The sequence below is a fragment of the Pinus tabuliformis genome, chromosome 2_1 (assembly GCF_031772625.1).
Source record: "Pinus tabuliformis cultivar Carrire ecotype Pingquan chromosome 2_1, CPIR1, whole genome shotgun sequence".
Classification (NCBI taxonomy): domain Eukaryota; kingdom Viridiplantae; phylum Streptophyta; class Pinopsida; order Pinales; family Pinaceae; genus Pinus; species Pinus tabuliformis.
Window position 1 is genome coordinate 458,416,292 of NC_142299.1, and position 12,908 is coordinate 458,429,199.

Sequence of the window (12,908 nt, forward strand, 5' to 3'; positions counted from 1 at the left end):
CCTGGGCTTGCCTCAAGGGAAAGCTTGACATAACCCAGGTGTTTAACAATAATCTCAATGCTGGAAATATGACTGCTCCTTTAATGATCTGTGTTGTCTCTTAGTAACTACACTGCTAGCTGGAAAAAAACTACAAGAAGCCTCGTCTCTAGTTCTCAGAAAATTATGAAACTTCAGCCCTACACTCCTTGGCCAAAACCCAAAAAACCCCAGAAAGCGTTTAGCCTGAATGCAACCTCCCAAATTCGGCCTCCTCTATGGCCTACACATTCCAAAGCCCAAACTGTTCCAAGAATACAACTTGCAAGGAATGGCCACGAAATTCTCCTCCAAGCTCCGAAAGGGAAGCAAACACCACTCCAAGTATTTTCTCTAACCTCCACGGCAAAGCTCAACCTCAAGGACTGATACTCTACCCACCAAGTGAGCTCCCAGTGTTGTCTCTATGTTGGCCCAAGTAGTGCGAAAGTCACAATATAAAGCAATAAGAACAACCAACTCCCAAAATCTTCTAAATGTTGACAATCCTCCCTAGCCTCATCTCTGGAAAACCTCACACCCAAACTCTTTGAAAATTTTTGAACCAGAATTCCTACTGCAACAACTGATGATATTACTCCTATTTGTTGAATTCCTTTAAACAAATTACTTGCAGTTTCCTACGACAAATATCGTAATAGATAGACTGTAGCCTTCACTTAATTAAATTATTATACGGAAACAAGAGACTGAGCAAGAAAGAAAAAACAACACAATGGACACCGTTATTTTTGGACAAATGTCCCCAGAAAAACCCAATGTGGGAAAACCAGTGTAGTAGTTTTGAGGGTTTATTATTATTAAGCAGTAGAATATTATGAATACATCTCTGAATACCTCTCAGGTTATTTAGTTACAGAGAGAGAAATATTGGTAGAAAGATTTGTGAGATTGCCTCACACAATCACTGAGAAAATCCCGGTTGATCTTGATACTGAATGGAGTGCCTCTGGCAGGCCCTATGCTTCTCTGCATAGTCCTCACGCATCCTCTGCGTCAACCTATCTAGGCTTTGTGTCACCCAGTCTTTTGATTGACTTGCTTCTCGTAGTCTCTGCTCTTAGCCTCCCGGTCTCACACCCTGGCTCCCGGCTTCTGAAACTGACTCTTCTCAGCAAAATCTCGGACTCTCTCTCACCGTCTGCACTGCCTCTACATGGCCCTGAATCAGCCTCTACGTCTGGGCTACTAGATCACTCTCTGCCTCTCTCTGCTGATGATTCTCTTGCAGAGAAAATCTCTTTCTCTCCAGATGCTATCCCTTCCTTACAATTGCAAGAAATCTCCTCAATCGAATCTCCTCCTAAGAACTTCTTACTTCAAAAATTCGATATCTTGATCTCTCGGTGTGTATTTTCCAAATGACCCTCAAACCCCTTCTTATATCTTTTTGTTGGACAACCAACGACCTAGATTAACTCCTAATGAAAGGCTTAGATCATTCTCGCTTGATCTCCGTCTTCTTCTAGAAGTTACACCCACAATTAACTTAATATCCATTAATATTTTTAACTCCTAAGTTTAGACTTAGGGTCTCATTAAAAAATATTAATTATTTTAATAAAATTGTCTCTGGGTGGAATTTCCCAAAACGCTTTCTAGGTTCTTTGAAATACATGTGCCCAAGCCTCCCTGCAAAATTTGAGGCCTAGAGCACATCTGATGCTACCCCAAATCAACACTCCCTCTTAGCGAGGAATGTGCTCTAGCAATATATGCTGCTGCATACTGCTCTGACTCTGAGGCATTTTCCTCTGCGTTGCTGATGTCTGACATGATGTCCAACAATTGTTGCGTCGACGCTGCAACTGTACTGCTGCTGACATCGCCACTGTCAACACTGCATCCATACTACAACTCCCTCTCAAGTGTTGCATCTGTGTTGCTGCTAGAACTGCCATTGCTAACTGCTACTGCACTGAAAACTATTGCTAATAGCAATGGAAAAACATCCAAAATTACTGAACTAACTGTGTTCAGTATGATACCATGTGAATGCGGGAACTGACTTGTTAAAATTGGAAACTAGGGCCAAATTCCATGTGGATCTACTTATTCATGGCAACTGATATTTTTCTTGGATTCCTCTCGTCGAGAGGTGTAGGATTGATCTAAAGATCGTTTGATTTCGACATGTATTCATGGAGATATGACTTTATTTGTGTTATGGGACAATTCATCAAGGTAGGCCAGCAACCAAATTGCCCCAATTGTCCTCCACGTTTTAGTATAAATAGAGGTGCCTTGCAAGTCATTTTAGACACACCTCTTGTGATCTCTTCCTCTCCACTTGTCTTTGGGTTTTGGTGGGAGGAGAAATCCTAAGAGTATACACTGCCCTAAGAAGAAGATGCCCTAGCTCTACGATGTCATGGAGAAGCTTAAACGCTACCACAACGAAGGCTCTATGCTGCCATAAAGAAGCTTAACGCTGTCATGGAGGATAACTCTTATCTTAGCCACAAAGAAGCCCTAAAGCTACCCTATGAAGAAGCCCTAACGTAGCCTATGAAGAAGTCTAATCAGCCATGGAAGACTCTAATCCATATGTTGTTCTAAAGGATGTAAAAGGGAACTTTTATATGCATCAAAAGAAGACCTGTCTACACAGCTAAGAGAATGAGGTATACACTGGGAAGAGGAGGCCTATTTCAGCAGTCAAAAGAATCCTAAACATAGCAAGAAGGAAACTGGTCAGCATGTTCATTTAAGAGTTGTTTCAGGGGTTCAATTAGAGGGCTGAACTGCTAGTTGGTAGGCCGAGGATAGGAGGCTTGAGTGAGCACTTGTTGGTAGGTTGTCATCAGCGTTTTCTAAGGAATGTTGTATGCCACTGTAATAAGAAGACATTGTTCCGTCATTGTTAAGGGCTTGAAGGCTACCCTGAATAGTAAAGGCAACAACGTTTCCTTGGAGATCAATTGCAGTAAAATTTGGGAAGACTTTGGGACTGTTAGGAGACTGCACTTTGGATCTATTGCAGGAGTCTGTAACTATAGCCTAGTTGCTCTGCTAGGTTGCAAGCCATAGGAAGCAACTAACGTTGGTATGCATTTGCAGCAAATTGGACGCATAAATGTATCGCAACAGCATGATGTATTGCAGTATGCAGCATATAGGTGACAATGATGATGGGTGTAGCGTGGTGCAACATAGTGATGATTAGTGCAGCATGATGAGATGCAACACAGTGATGATGGGTGCAACGTGGTGCCACACAGTGATGATGGGTGCAGCGTGGTGTAGCACAATGATGATTAGTGCAGCATAGTGATTATCGGTGCAACACAGTGATGCATAGTGCAGCATGATGAATAGTGCAACATGATGATGAAGAGCAACATGCTGGGTGCAACATGATGAGGTACAACTCAGTGATGGTGCAGCATGGTGCAGCACAATGATGATGGACATGGTATGATGGTGCAGCATGGTGCAACATAGTGATAGATACAACAAGGTGATGGAATTACCTGTGTCTAGACCAACTACCTCATGTGACATCTTCTTAGAGAATATCTTTGCGCTTATTTTGATAAGTCAAGATGTTGACTTCCGATGTATATGTACTATCTCTCTCTTTGCTGAACTATTGAAGAACATATAAGAATAATTGATCAAGGGTTTCCCCACATTGGGATTTGTCCCTGGCTGGCACCACATCTCGTGTCCTCTTGTCTTGGCTTGTCTTCTATGATTTATGTTTATGTTCTATCTGCATTTTACTATCATGCTAAATATGATTGCTTATCTAGAATTGATAATGTGAAAAATTGAAGTAAATTGCTCTCAACATAAAGCATACCTAAAATCAACATGGTATCAGAGCTGAGGTGAAGACAAAGCCCAAGCAAGAGTGAAAGAGAAATCACTGGAGACATTTGGAAAGGACAAAAGACTCAATGGGTTCCTCACCCCTCTTCAAATTCACCAAGGGTGAAGTCGAAGCAGAGAATAATATCCAAGTGGCGCAACAGAAGCATCTGATGGCCTACCTAAAGATCCCTAAATTGGGAAGTTCGGATCAAAGGGTGGAAGGAAAGATAGACGCCTTGCTTGCAATAAGTTTGGCCATTATGCGAAGGAGTGTCTGAATGGTAGGGACACATCACTTGATGATGATAACAATCATTCTAGGGACATCTTCAATGATCGGAGGAATGACAGGTAATGCAGATCATCAAGGAAATGGCCGACTCTTCAAAGAAAGCAAGGAATTCCAGGTATGAAGAATCAAATGTTCTTTCTAATAAGCTAAAGAAGTATTATCTTATATTGGCCCTCTCCACTACTTCTCCTATAGACTCTTTGGGAATCTGGCTTATTGATTGTAGTGCTTCAAGGCACTTCATCAGATAGAAGGAAGCCCTCTCTAATTTGGTAGAGATGGAAACAATCGTGGGGATTATACTTGGATTCAATGCCACCTGTTGACCTTGTCGCCTACACCTACCTACAAGTCAATGACAAAAGCCTTCAACCCCACAAGGTGTGGTTGGTGGCAGGGAACTCAGAGAAGGGGTTGTCACACTAATCCTGACTCTCTCTGTTTGAGCTATCTCCTAGGTTAGCTAAGGGGGGTGGTCCATCGGTACTACTATGGTCCCTATCTTCATTTCCCTACTCATTGTCTAGATTAGAGGTACTTCGAGGTACTTCCCATGAGTCCTAGATTGCATGGGTAGGATGTCTTAGTAGGAGAAGGATGAACCACTCATCCTGCCTACATGTTGCCAGGTGTATCCTAGGGGAAGGTTGAACCACTTACCCTGTACACAACAAATCACTAGGGGAAGGCTGAACCACTCACGCTATGATTGTATCTCGACAGGAGAAGGATGAACCACTAATCTTGCTTACATGGCAGACCACTAGGGGAAGGTTGAACCAGTCATCCTATGGTTTCTCATCGCTCCAAGATGTACTCCCAAGCCCCCCCAAAGCTCCCAAGCTCAATGTCCATATCATACAGGGCCCTTAGGAGAGAGTCTCTCCCTGACGCCTAGTCGTTCTCGAAAAGTCAAGAATTTTACCTTTCCCAGGGGCTTCGATAGAATATTGGCGACCTGCACATCAATCCTAATACGATGGAGCCTTCTTGCTCCTCGATGTACCATATCCCAGGTAAAGTGGTACCTGATGTCTATTTTCTTGGAGAGATCATAGAACACGGGATTCCTCAACAATCGAACCCCTCTCTGGATGTCATTGAAGATCACGGTGGTATCCAACACGTGTCGAAATAGCTCACTGAAGAGCTTCCACAACTAGACAACTTCACAAGAGGCCATACTCAGCTATGTATCCAGCCTCATCGATGCTCAAAGCAACCGAATTTTACTTCCTGCTCATCTAGGATATCGAAGCAGAACCCAAAGAGAACCAACACTTAGAAATGCTCTTGCGATCCTCCACATAGCCTGCCTAATCAACATCAGAATAATCATGCAACTTCACATTTCCAGCAGTCTATCTCGATCCATGAGAGATTGTGCCCTGAAGATATCTCAAATGATTCTTGGCACCAATCCAGTGAAGCTCAACCATATATGAGCTCAACTTGCTAACTGTAAAACATATATCCGGACGGGAGTTCACCAAGAACATCAATGTTAGTATGAGTTTATGAAACTCAAAGGCATTTCCCAAATCAGGTCCAGCATCACTACTGCATAACTTCTTAAAGTTAGGCTTCATCGAGGTAGTCATGGGCTTGCAGTTCAACATTCCAAATCAGGAATCCAACTCCCTCTTACTTTTGCAAATGAGAGGGTCTGTACTTATTAGAAAGAGGTCGTCCTCATAAGGTACCGATATGAGAGGTCTATCATCCACAACCTTAAAGCAATGGTTTGGATCGGCTTCACTCCTAGTGAGTCTCAGCTTTATTAGCTAGCTATCAATCCTCTCATATCAAGCCCGGGGTGCTTTCTTCGAGCCATAGAGGGCTTTCTTCCACTTGTATACATGAGATTCTCGAACATGAATCTCAAACCCCTCGGGTTGTTCCAAATTTTTGGACTTGCTACATGAGGGGAAAGGTCCCATTGTAATTTTTCCTTCGGTACATCTCGGACATGTACCTCCATGCTCTTCTTGAATTCAAGCATCCCTTTCACCATCTGACTCACATCGGGTAGGGCCCCATAATGAGCAAACCTCCAGTGCTATAGAAGAGATGTGTCAACTGACATGGTCTCCAATGGAATTCCTGCAACTTGATACAAATTACCAACCCTAAACGCAAGAGCATCTTAAAAATTCCTTTTTCAAACACGTACCTTTCCATCGATGAATTCCACCTTGAAACATTTGACTTCCATTGCCGAAATAGACACCAAGTTCTTCTTGATATTAGGTACATAAAGAACTTCTTGTAAATGAATCGTGTTACCCTCATTCAATTGAGGGGTAACATTCCCTACACCCTTTCCGGGATAGGTGGTGTTGACCCTACTGCCTACACCTACCTACAAGTCAGTGAGAAAAGACTTCAACCCCACAAGGTGTGGTTGGTGGCAAGGAACCCAAAGAAGGGGTTGTCACACTAATCTCGACTCTCTCCGTTTGTGCTATGTCCAAGGTTAGCTAGGGGGGGTGGTCCCTAATGAAAATTTAAGTTAAAAAAGATGTGAGTTTCTAGGAGAATTGTTAGAGTTAAATAGATTATTTCTTTAAGATTTATAAGCAAAACTAATATGAGCAATAACCATAAATACATAAGATAAACATGAAATACATAAACAACCAATGCCTTCAAAGTATTGTTTTTTAAGAAATGAAATTGTATTTTGCTTAAAATGAAGTGAAATGCTTCAAATGGAGAGCCAAAATAAACCTGAAAAGTGAAACACTAAATTGTTAGCACGAGATATTATAAATGCTTTCAAGATGAATAAGTCTACAAATCAAAGCATGGAAACTATCTTGCTCAAAATGATACAAAAATAACTCAAATGTTAGACCAAGATGACAACAAAGTATGTTACAAAAATAATTTACAAGAGGCTAGGCCAAAAAGTATGAGCAAGCTCCCCTCTTTGACTAGCCATGACTTAGCTCTTTGAAATAGCCAGATATTGATAAATGAAGTACAATACGTAAAAAAATAAATTTTTCCAAGTTTGATATTTTGATGCAAGAAATAAAAGCTTTAAGAAACTTGAAATAATCCCTGCAAGACACAAATAAGATATAGATGAGACTTCGGAATTCAAAACATGCGGGTTCTCATTGAATATTTTTCAAGAATGGGTTGATTCCTCCGAGAATTTCCCCTCATGCTTGAAAAGCTTGACCTTCACCACAAATCATTAAATCGATATGAAATTAAATAGGTGCAGTGGAAATAATTCTTAGAGATACATCTATTATCCACTAGAAAATTTCTTTTCCTAAAGCAAATAATTAATTCTTATACTAATACGGGATAGCTGCATACTAACATAATTTGAAACAAGCATGAACGAAATAGTGACATGAGGAAATAAATAGAAGCATAACAACAAGTCAAGAATTTACCACACATGCAAGGAGATGAACACTATTACTTTTTACCCCAAAGACTGTTGTATTATATTGCAAGTAGTGAATACAATCCCACAGAGTCTCCTCAAGCACAATAGCTCATATTACATGATACAATATGAGAGCCCATGGCTCTATTATATAGAGAGTTGGGAGAAAATCCCAATGAAGAATGACAATGACAAATGGCATTGGAGCCAATCCCAATGTAGAAGTGATTAAACAAGTGGCATGAGGTGACAATCCCAAAGAGAAATTCAAATTTGTTGAATGGAGCTCTAATGCCAAGTGTAAAAATCGAATTTTGGCAAGTGGACAAATGTTGACCACTGGAGTGGCACCTGATGATTATATGAAGACTCCATGCCCAAGGATGATACAAAGGACACTTGTACCATCAGATATCATCAGTCAACAGAGTTTTTAAACTCTATTTCTATCTTCTCATCATCTTTCTTTTACCCAGATTCCACACCATACGGGGAATTGTAATAAGTGATACTAGTAATGATGAGTTTTGAGTCTGTAACAGGCCTAGGATGTTTGGACTCGATCAGCAAACAAGTGCACCTTGGAGTTTTTTTTATTTGGTTAATTATCCCTTATTTTTTAGAGGCGAATAATTTTCTGGGTTTTTCACTCACGTTTTACCTCAAAGCCGGGGTGACATTTGAAGGTTGAACCTTTGACACATCTTAGTGCCTAGAGTCAATGTATATTACCATACTAGATCACACAAAAAAATTCGTGGAATTTGGTTAGGTTTAGGTAGTCATTTTTTATTTTTCTAGATTTTCTGCAGGTCAAAAATTGTAAATAAAATTGTATTTAAATTGTAATAAGTGTAGTATAGAGAAATTGTATGGGGTATGAGTAATCAAAATTACACCTCTCATCCTCAACTTTCTACTATGACACACTTTAAGGGGTTAAAAATGTGTTTTGAACTCTCAAAACCCATGTTTCTTAAGTTTAGTGGAAAATTTGATAATTAATTAAGCCAGAAATTAAATAAATGGAGAAAAATGACTATCCACACATGCTAAATGTTGTGGAAAATTATGGAGGAGTTAAAGTGAAGTCCCAAGGTGATGTGGACTCCTAAAATTGAGGAAAGTACATGTGCTCAAATAAAATCAAATTTTTGGCATTAAAGGAAAAAGCTGCTTACTTGGAAATTCGAATTTGTGAAGTTAATGCACATTTAGGAGGATTTGGGAGAATATTTGGTGGAGATCTTTGTGGGAAATTGTCCCCATATGGATTACCACCCATATACCCTTGTCATTCTTTCATAAAATTTGAATTTGGCACATAAGGGAAGAAGAAAATGATGTCCACTTGCCAGAATTCGATTTTTACACTTGGCATTGGAGCTCTATTCAACAAATTTGAATTTCTCTTTGGGATTGTCACCTCATGCCACTTGTTTAATCACTTCTACATTGGGATTGGTTCCAATGCCATTTGTCATTGTCATTCTTCATTGATATTTTCTCCCAACTCTCTATATAATAGAGTCATAGGCTCTCATATTGTATCATGTAATATGAGCTATTGTGCTTGAGGAGACTCTGTGGGATTGTATTTACTACTTGCAATATAATTCAACAACCTTTGCGGTAAAGCGTGATGGTGTTCTTCTCCTTGCATGTGTGGTAAATTCTTGATTTGTTGTTATGCTTCTATTTATTTTTTCATGTCATTATTTCTTTCATGTTTGTTTCAAGTTATGTTAGTATGCACCTATCTCATATTAGCATAAGAATTAATTATTTGCTTTAGGAAAGAAATCTTTTAGTGGATAATAGATATATCTCTAGGAATTCTTTCCACTGCACTTATTTAATTTTATGTCGATTTAATGATTTGTGGTGAAGTTTTGTAGATGAATCATTATTTGATCAAGCTTTTCAAACGTGAGGGGAAATTCTCGGAGGAATCAACCCATTATTGAAAAATATTCAAGGAGAACCCACATGTTTTGAATTACAAAGTCTCATCTATATCTTATTTGTGTCTTGTAGAGATTCTTTCAAGTTTCTTAAAGCTTTTATTTCTTGCATCAAAATATCAAACTTGGAAAAATTTATTTTTTACGTATTGTACTTCATTTATCAATATCTGGCTATTTCAAAGAGCTAAGTCATGACTAGTCAAAGAGGAGAGATTGCTCATACTCTTTGGCCTAGCCTCTTGTAGATTATTTTTGTAACATACTTTGTTGTCATCTTGGTCTAACATTTGAGTTATTTTTGTATCATTTTGAGCAAGATAGTTTCCATGCTTTGATTTGTAGACTTGTTCATCTTGAAAGCATTTATAATATCTCGTGCTAACAATTTAGTGTTTCACTTTTCAGGTTTATTTTGTCTTTCCATTTGAAAGCATTTCACTTTATTTTAAGCAAAATACAATTTCATTTCTTAAAGAGCAATACTTTGAAGGCACTGGTTGTTTATGTATTTCATGCTTATCTTATGTATTTATGGTTATTGCTCATATGAGTTTTACTTATAAATCTTAAAGAAATAATCTATTTAACTCTAACAATTCTCCTAGAAACTCACATCTTTTTTAACTTAAATTTTCATTAAGGACCACTCCCCTTAGCTAACCTTAGACATAGCTCAAACGGAGAGAGTCGGGATTAGTGTGACAACCCCTTCTCTGAGTTCCTTGCCACCAACCACACCTTGTGGGGTTGAAGTCTTTTCTCACTGACTTGTAGGTAGGTGTAGGCGGCAGGGTCAACACCACCTATCCCAAAAAGGGTGTAGGGGATGTTCCCCCTCAATTGAATGAGGGTAACATGATTCATTTACAAGTTCTTTATGTACCTGATCTCAAGAAGAACCTGGTGTCCATTTCGACAATAGAAGTCAAAGTTTTCAAGGTGGCATTCATCGATGGAAAGGTACGTGTTTGAAAAAGGAATTTTCAAGATGCTCTTGGGTTCAGGGTTGGTAATTTGCGTCAAGTTGTAGGAAGTCCATTGGGGACCATGTCAGTTGACACATCTCTTCTATAGCACCAGAGGTCTGCTCATTATGGGGCCCTACCCGATGTGAGTCAGATGGTGAAAGGGATGCTTGAATTCAAGAAGAGCATGGAGGTACATGTCCAAGATATACTGAATGAAAACTTACAAGGGGACCTTTCCCCTCATATAGCAAGTGCACAAATTTGGAACAACCCGAGGGGTTTGAGATTCATGTTCGAGAATCACATGTATACAGGTGGAAGAAAGTCCTCTATGGCTCGAAGAAAGCACCCCGGGCTTGATATGAGAGGATTAATAGGTAGCTAATAAAGCTGAGACTCACTAGGAGTGAAGTCGATCCAAACCATTGCTTTAAGGTTGTGGATGATAGACCTCTCATATCGGTACCTTATGAGGACGACCTCTTTTTGACAGGTACAGGCCCTCTCATTTGCAAAAGTAAGAGGGAGTTGGATTCCTAATTTGGGATGGTGAACTGTAAGCCTGTGACTACCTCGATGAAGCCTAACTTTAAGAAGTTATGTGGTAGTGATGCCGAACTTGATTTGGGAAATGCCTTTGAGTTTCATAAACTCATACTAGCATTGATGTTCTTGGTGAACTCCCGTCCGGATATATGTTTTACAGTTAGTAGGTTGAGCTCATATATGGTTGAGCCTCACTGGATTGGTGCCAAGAATTGTTTGAGATATCTTCAGGGCACAATCTCTCATGGATAGAGATACACTGCTGGAAATGTGAAGTTGCATGATTATTTTGATGTTGATTAGGTAGGAAGTGTGGAGGATCGCAAGAGCACTTATGAGTGTTGGTTCTCTTTGGGTTCTGCTTCGATATCCTAGATGAGCAGGAAGCAAAAGTCGGTTGCTTTGAGCACCGATGAGGCCAGATACATAGCTGAGTATGGCCTCTTGTGAAGTTTCTGGTCGTGGAAGCTCCTCAGTGAGTTGTTTGGACACGTGCTAGATACCATCGTGATCTTCTGTGACAACCAGAGAGGGATTTAATTGTTGAGGAATCCCGTGTTCTATGATCTTTCCAAGAAAATAGACATCAGGTACCACTTTATCTGGGATATGGTACATTGAGGAGCAAGAAGGCTCCATCGTATTAGGATTGATGTGCAGGTCACCGATATTCTATCGAAGCCCCTGGGAAAGGTAAAATTCTTGACTTTCTGAGAACGACTAGGAGTCAAGGAGAGACTCTCCTAAGGGTCCTGTATGATATGGACATTGAGCTCTGGGAGCTCTGCGGGGTGCTTGGGGGTACATCTTAGAGCGATGAACAACCATAGGGTGAGTGGTTCAGCCTTCCCCTAGTGGTCTGCCATGTAGGTAGGATGAGTGGTTCATCCTTCTCCTGTCGAGATATAATCATAGGGTGAGTGGTTTAGCCTTCCCCTAGTGATTTGTTGTGTACAGGGTGAGTGGTTTAGCCTTACCCTGGGATACCCCTGGCGACATGTAAGCAGGATGAGTGGTTCATCCTTCTCCTGCTAAGACATCCTACCCATGCAGTTTGGGACTCATGGGAAGTACCTCTAATCTGGACAGTGAGTAGGGAAATGAGGATAGGGACGATAGTAGTACCGATGGACGCATCGTGTTACTACCATACTCCCTATGCTAGGATGATATTGATTTGGGATCAATTGGAACTGACTTTGGGTCAGTAAGAGTGATATAACTCACTCTCTTTTGGAATTGACTTCGGGTCAGTAAGAGTGGTATGATACACTCTTTATTTGGAATTGATTTCATATCAATAAGTGTAGTATGAGACACTCTCTTTTATATGGAACTGACTTCGGGTCAGTAGAGGATGGTATGATACATTCTCGATCACTTCTTCTTCTTCATAGTTCAGCAGAGCGAAGCAGTGTAGGGCACTGATGGCAGAGATAGTACCGACTGGCAAATGGATTAGAAGATGGAGTTCTCCCTAGTTGAGAGGGAGTGTTAAAATTGCAACTAGGGCCAAACTCCATGTGGATCTACTTATTCATGGAAACTGATATTTTTCTTGGATTCCTCTCGTCGAGAGGTGTGGGATTGATCTAAAGATCATCTGATTCCGACATGTATTCATGGAGATATGAATTTATTTATGGTATGGGATAGTTCGTCAAGGTCGGTTAGCAACCAAATTTCCCCCACTTGTCCTCCACGTTTTAGTACAAATAGAGGTGCCTTGCAAGTCATTTTAGACACACCTCTTGTGATCTCTTCTTCTCCACTTGTCTTTGGGTTTTGGTGGGAGGAGAGATCCTAAGAGTATATGGTGCCCTAAGAAGAAGATGCCCTAGCTCTACGCTGTCATGGAGAAGCTTAAACGC